Genomic DNA, 7,634 nt, shown 5'->3' on the forward strand with positions numbered 1-7,634 from the left:
TATAGTAAGGGATCCGTGAACATCTCATAGCTTAAGTAGTGCACAAGTGCATGAGTTGGGCAAAGGTTTTAGTTTGGAAGAGCAAAGCCATTAAGATATAAAATAGTGGCAAGCTTAGTTTAACAATAAGCTGACCAATATACAAAACTTAATGTAGCAGCAGATGTTCTCCAAGATAAACTTGTGACCAGCTTTTTCGTATTCTATGTGATCATTGTAGTGTCAAAGTTTTCTGTTTTATTTCAGGACTGCTGCTGCGGCCCTTTCATTGCCAGCTGTGAGCATGCATCAGCTTCAAAGCCGGAGATCGTACGCCTCCCGTCAGTTTCCCTTTTCAGTAATAGAGGCCTTGGTATGCTTTTACCTAGAGTTTGCTTTTTTTACCCTGTATGTTTTGAGCGCAATGGCAAGTTTAGCGGCATCGCTTAGAGTGATTGGTGTGACACCTGTTCCATAGGAGGTATGCAGCGTTCCACGTAACTTTAGCAAACAAAAAAATATGAATATGCCACCTAGCTACAGAGAACCTAGGTAATGTTGTTTTCTGTCTCTTGGAAGTACTTGGATTTTCTGCATTTTGCCTAATTACCTAATTGGTCCTAATCAAATAATCAACTTCTCAAATATATTTAGATAAAAAGTCTCAATTATAAAATTGCAGAGCAACGTGAAAATTTCCCAGTACAGCTATCTGTGGCTCAATATGTGCTACATAATGTGTTTTTAGAGCATGAAAGAAGCCTGAAAATCTCGCAAAGTGCCTTGAGTGTGTTTGTGTGTGACAGCTCCTGTGTTGTGTTCTTCCTTCAGTCCTCGTCTTTTGCGCTGTACAAACGTGTCGCCCTCGAGTGGCCAGTCCCGTGGCAGTCTTGCATGTATTTGAGTGCTTGCCCTGTATAGGCATCTGTGTTCCAGTAAGAAAAAAAATACTGAAGGAGCCCAACGTAATGTATTTCAAGACAGGTGTATGATGTCAATTACTATGTAACAATAAAATAAGAAACTGAAACAAGACTTCACAGTATAGGTATGCAGGTGTGTGCATCAGCATAATGACGAAAACCTCGTGCAAGTTTAGAAAAATATTCATTAGGTTGATTTCTGTCATTCTTCTTTATCACAATATTATTGCCTAAATGTTCTCTCTAGTATTGCATGATTAAAAACGCAGTTCAAATACATCATTTCCTGGCACCTTCACATTCATAGCAACATCGAGAGGAATGGTTAAAAATTCGCTTTGCTTCTCTGACCTTCATTTTGTGTCCTTCTCATGTTTGCTGAGCTTCTTAAGGTATCATAGACCCCTTCCAGGGTTTACAGGCAGCTTGCGCACATTGTGCCAGATTGTGGAGAAGCTGCAGAGCTCGCAGTGTCTATAGTGGTGTCCGGTAAATGCAAGTTTCTTGCATGATGCATTATGCTCAGTACCAATTAGATTAAGTTATCATTTTAGCGAAAATCTCTGTTTTCCGGATATATATCAATGTGTCTCCAAAGTACTGCACTTTTTAAAAGAGTTGCTCATTCTTTGTCTACTGTTCGGTGTTGTAAAATGCATGTATGTTGGACAGCGTAGTGTTTGGCCTACAGCTGAAGGTAGTAGTGTAGGTAGTATAGAAGGTAGTAGCAGCAGTAGCTTTATGCATGTGCATAAAGCTGCAGTAAGCCAAAGGTGAAAAGATAAGGGCTAATACGACACAGCCATGTTGCAAAATTTACACGTAAGCAAACTTTGATGCAATGCCTAGGAAAGTAAGCAAAAATATAAGAATGTGCTTATATGGTAAACAGTACCTTTGTTTCAGGCGCATGGCCTTTTACCGTCATATTCCATAACAGTTCATTATTTGACACTTTAAAACTATTAGCTCTGTTTCTGTGTAACTGCTCTAAATTCAAAAAATTTCATTGATTGCACTATGAAGGTTTTGGCCGTGGCTTAAGTCACTGCCAGAATTAATTTTGTAGTTGTGACCATCCTATGTGTGATAACAAAAAAAAAAAACATTTCGGAACCAGGTGACTGTTATACAGTATGCTAAGTGTGCGTATTAGATCAGCCACTTATATTTTCATTGTAACCATATACGAATTCTAATGTCGATGACGGCTCGCCCATGCTCACATCGAGCCGACGGTGTGAGAGCAGATGCATTACAGACTGTTTAACGACGTAGCAACATCAACGATTGTATGGGGACGGTTTCATAACCGCGAATTAATGGTGATATTATGAATACAACTTAATGACGACGAAGGGATAACCTCAAGGGATCGATGAAGGTGGTAAGACGACAGCAGCATTAAAAGAATGAGATGACGTCTCTGAAGTGATGACGATGGTAAAAAAAAACGATAACGTTACAATGGCGGCTTGATAACAACGGCGGGACAGTGAGACTGAGACGACGATGGGGTGACGAGAATAGCATAGTGAGAGATGGAGGATGAAGGTAAAATGAAGGTGATGGAACAATAACGGCGACATCACGGCGACGGTAAAACAACAAATGCTTTAGCAACGACAGTAAGACGACTAGCCAACGACTACGATGACATGACAAAAGCTACAGGACCATAGAGGGACGACGAGTGTATTATGACGGTGGCGTGGCGACGACTATATCGTGAAGACTGTGTTCCGACGATGGTGCAACGGCGACGGCATGGCCAAAGTTAAACTAAGAAGCAGACGTGATGACAACGGAACGATCACGATGGCCTCATGACGACCGTATCACAACTAGTGCATGGCGACTTTGTGACGACACAGTAGCGACGACGATGCCGGGACCAGAGCCGATGACAAAATTCGAATGTTGACGATGCAATGACCACGATGGCATCACGTTCAAAAGCGCTGCCTAGTGGTCCAACCTATCATATAAATTGGGCTACTGAGTCGACGCATAAGGAGTCACGATGAAGGCATAACAACAGTCATATGACGCAGTAGGAATGATGCTGACAGAAGGACCATGGTGGAATCACTACCACAAGCACATACATAATGTCCAAGATATTATACAAATACCAGCGGGGCGAATGAGTCAGCATAGAAAGCGTGACGATGGTGGCAAGACTTTTGTGAAATGCTGACGATGGTAAAACGATAACGTTATGACGACGATGGTATGACGACTGTTGACGGTGATGAGAGAGAGAGAAGTAAAAGAGAAGAAAAAGGCAGGGAACTTACCCTGAACATAGATATCCAGTTTGCTACTCTGCACTGAGGAATGGCTAAGGGGATACAGATGGGTCTAAAAAGAGAAGAAATAAAGTGTAAAACATGGAAAGAGTCTCAGGGGAAATGAAGAAAAAAACATGAAAAAAACACACACACACAAAAGGGAACGCAGGAATGTCACAGTCTGTTTAAGCAGGTCGCTTGACCGGAGGAACCTCAGTAGCGTCTTCATCGCTTTCTGGTGTGAAGGTCGCATAAGCCGGCACTCGAAGATTGCCTGCCCAAAAAGCGGTCGGCATGCCGTAATGGAGGACTGCAAAATGATTTCGACCACCTCGGGTTTTTTAACCTGCATCTCAATATAACTACGCGGTTGTTTTCCCATTCCATCACCTTCGGCCAATGCGATGACTACTGCATGACGAACATGATGAGATGACCACAGTATTAATGCAACCGAATGAGGAAGCGCAAAAGACAATGGCACTACCAAGACGGCGGGACGACCACTGTATGAGAAGGGATGTATGATAGCGTCTGTGTGGCGATGACGCAATGAGGATAATGACATGACAACAGCGGCATAACCACGATTGAATAACGACAGCACGATTACAATACAATTGCGAACACGGAATGGCGTCGAAGTTCTTATGGTGACGACTTTATGATGACAATGGGATCAGGATACTCAAGGGATGATGATGGCGAAACGATAGCGTGATGGCGGTGGCATGATGAGAGTCGAATGTCAAAGTTACATGATGCCGGCAGAACCACGGGTGCGGAGTCGCACTTGATGGTACGATAAATGCGGGACGATGACTGTAAGCCGACGAATACCGTAACGACTACGAAATGACAATAGTATGACGACGAATATATGATGACAATGACTTAACGATGACTGTATCATAAAACTGACATGATGATGTTGTAATGATGATGATGAACTGACGTGAGTCGGATGGCGAAGCTGGAGTGTCGAAGACGGCACAACCACGGCTGTATTACCAGGACAGTCGCACAATGGAGACGTGAAAGCATATGTATGACAATGACGCCATCACAAGGGTGGCCTAATCACGATTGAATGACGACAGAATCATAACAATACAACGATGAAGAAACATTGACGTCGATATAACTACAAAGGTGGTATGAGGACGGTGCAATGACAATGGGAGTACATTACTTTAGTGATGACAATAATAAATTGACAGTGCGACGACGACGGCATGGTGATGACTGTGTGAGCACCATTGCGTGATGACGATGGCATGACGAGACTAAGTTGACAAAGTTTAAATGACGGTGACGCAAGGACTACGACGCCATAACAACCACGAACGCTTACCCATTGGCCGAAACAAATAGAAAACTTCGGCTACTAGGCCAGGGTAGTAGGCTGGATGACAACATGACGCGATTAAGATCGCGAAGCTGAAATGACCGAACAACCACGACGGCATAGCGGCAGCACATATCGGATACCTAGTGGCACAATCAGGCACACAATTTGGGCCACTGGGTCGGCGTAAAAGGACACATAGATAGGCAAACAGATAGATAGATAGATAGATAGATAGATAGATAGATAGATAGATAGATAGATAGATAGATAGATAGATAGATAGATAGATAGATAGATAGATAGATAGATAGATAGATAGATAGATAGATAGATAGATAGATAGATAGATAGATTCAAAACAGCCGAAGCAGGCAAATAACGTTATTCGCTACACTAAAACGTCGATTTCACGACAGTTGGGCACCACTGAGGTGTAGACAATTACATAGACATGTCACAACATTCTTGACCATAGAGTTTCCTACAATAATTACAAGAGCGAATTTTGTCGCTGCGACCGTGCAGCCACCATGGGAATGATGGTCATTACATTGATTATTCCAATCTTCGTGTTTCTCGCTTAATACGTTTTATGGCTTTATTTATTTTGCTTTATAGGCCTTCAATCTCCTAAATTTTGATGCAATATATACTTGTATGAATGCAAACAACCCTATTAGCAGACATCATGGATACTAATTGCCTGTCGAGGCACTCTATTAAAAACGCAACAAGCGAATCAATGCGCTTCCTTGCCAGCAAGAAATTCATCAAGGCGTTTTATGCCACTTGTCGATGCATGCGTTCATGCCGTATCTACACAACATCAGGTATTTCGCAATAAACAGAGATGATAGGCTTCCCTATGATTTAAATATACCTAAGGGCCTCCACTTTTCGCGGCACTCCAAAATGGCGTGCTAATATTTCGGCTCGGGTGCAAAATAAGTTCGTATTCACATTCTAGAATGTAGGGGATGGTTTATTTAGTAAAGGAAACAACTTTCCTGAGTGGGTAAACAGGGTGTAACCTTTAGCTCTGGTAAGGAGATATTTAATCAGAGCGTAACGCCTTTGAGGTAGACACAGGTAACGTACATTATATCATTCATTTACCACAGGTGTTTGAGTCTGGCCTCTGATGAGCATTTGGAAGCGTAAGAAGTCCAACACTGGTAATAAAGACGAAAAAGAAAGCCAAGTGGCCTAATGGTTTCCTTATCGGGTTTTTCTACTAGACCTCCTGTGTTCAAATCCTGCCGTCGAACAGCGTGTCTCGTTATATGCTCTTTTCGTTCGACGTCATTGGCGCGTTCATTGTAGGGGTAACAAAAAGAAAGTTTTTCTTGGCTGCAACGCCTTCATCGTGTCACTGAGTTGGTATCTGCCTTAGTGACAATAAACTTTTCCAAAAGCCTTCGTTAGTAACGCGCACAGACTTGCTCCCATTCTTTGATTTTCTGCAGCTAGTAACTGTATTGCCAGGATTAGAGGAGAATGACGAAATATCAGGGACTGGTCATGCTAGTGCATGTGAATAGTACAAAGAAAATGCAAAGTGTACGGTCAAAACGGGAATAGAGGTCGAACTTAAAAAGCCCACGCATGTATTAATACTCGTTATTTTTTACCGGTTTATACCATTTTTTCTCCTTTATGGTTCAAGAATTCAAAGGTTAGGAAGGGGGCGGGGGGTTAACCTATATTCCGCGTTTTACGGTACACAAAGCGGACAAATGATGACAATACAGAAGAAACGTTCCGTTCTTTTAGTATATTGTTTGATCCTTTTGGCTCGCATGCCCTGTTACGATGCAGATGCGCGTGATGAAACGTACTTATTAAAGACTTAAATAAGAAAAAAAAGCAAGAAATATGAAATACGCATGACCTCAGGCTTTACGCAATAAATTATTTTATAAGTTATTCCCACTTGAAATTGATCTAAATAATATGGAAAAATGTGTTTCATACCTCTCGTTCTCGCAGGGTACCGGAGCTGGCAATGCAAACTCCATGGCCCAAGTATGCCATCGACAGTGCTGTTTCTGTGTACATCGACTACAGAAACACCACCACTATCATGGGCTTTCGTAAAGAACAGTGTGAATCCTGGCGATCTTACCTCTAGGGTTGTCAAGGCGTTGAAGAATATCACCGAATGGTTACTGTTTTACATCACTGCCGGCGCTTTACCTCATTGTGCTTAAAGCCGCCCTGTAAATCTCTGGAATGAAATTAGTTGTACGACAAATTCGAAGCTCTCTTTTTAAAGTTATTTGGTACACTTTTTGCAGACAGTATATCTAGCAAGGATTGCTGATTAGTGAACCTGTTGAAAAGTTTGAGTCATTACTTCACAGCGCTATGCCTTTTTAAGCATTACATAAAAGATAAGCATTAGAAGAAATCAACTCTTCAAATTCCACTCTTCGATAGCATTCTCGCAGATTAAAGGTTGAAGTCACGTACAATAAATGTAACGAGTCACTACTAAACAAAACACTTGAAAATATAAGATCTAAAAGGCAGAGAGTACCCGAAAAAGTGTGTTATTAGACCTTCTGACTTTCCCGGAAGCCAAGTAAAAGAGTTATTGTAATGGTGAAAATTTAAATAATTCACCTTTAGATGCAGCGTTTAAATGCGGAATTCACGTTTCCTCCGCAAATTTTGCTACATTTGGTAATAAGCCCTAACGGTCATTGTTTGCGTAAAACGAGGTAAAATGTGTGTTTATTAAGCGCTACGTCTATTGCGTGCGTAATCTATTAAAGCCAACGTTCTGCGTGTTTGGAAAAGACATATTTTTCCATCGGTGGGAAGAGGTTGTTTCTATGACGACATATTACATATACCTAGCGCGGCAAATCAAACTATAGCCACCGTTAAAATACTAGAAAAGTATTTTGACCGTACTGTCACGGAAACTGAAAATTAACATTTGTTTAGCAGTCTTCCAAAATGTGTATGGGCATGCTTAAAATGAAAGGGTTTCCTTGTTTTAGATTTCGGTTAAAATAATACTTTATACCTGCTTGTTTTTATCCCAACTAAACTGAGCATCTGGGTATGGGGAAGTACAAC

At 41.5% G+C, this 7,634-nt stretch overlaps 1 long non-coding RNA gene across 1 annotated transcript; it reads left to right on the top strand.

Annotated features, from left to right (window-relative positions):
* The first annotated feature begins 320 nt into the window (after nt 1-320).
* Nucleotides 321-7,348, top strand: LOC135921435 (uncharacterized). Its single transcript, XR_010570545.1, has 2 exons — nt 321-460; nt 6,537-7,348. It is a non-coding gene; the product is annotated as an uncharacterized lncRNA (long non-coding RNA).
* Nucleotides 7,349-7,634: the final 286 nt, after the last annotated feature.

Source organism: Dermacentor albipictus, chromosome 10, assembly GCF_038994185.2.
Source record: "Dermacentor albipictus isolate Rhodes 1998 colony chromosome 10, USDA_Dalb.pri_finalv2, whole genome shotgun sequence".
In the NCBI taxonomy this organism is placed as follows: Eukaryota; Metazoa; Arthropoda; class Arachnida; order Ixodida; family Ixodidae; genus Dermacentor; species Dermacentor albipictus.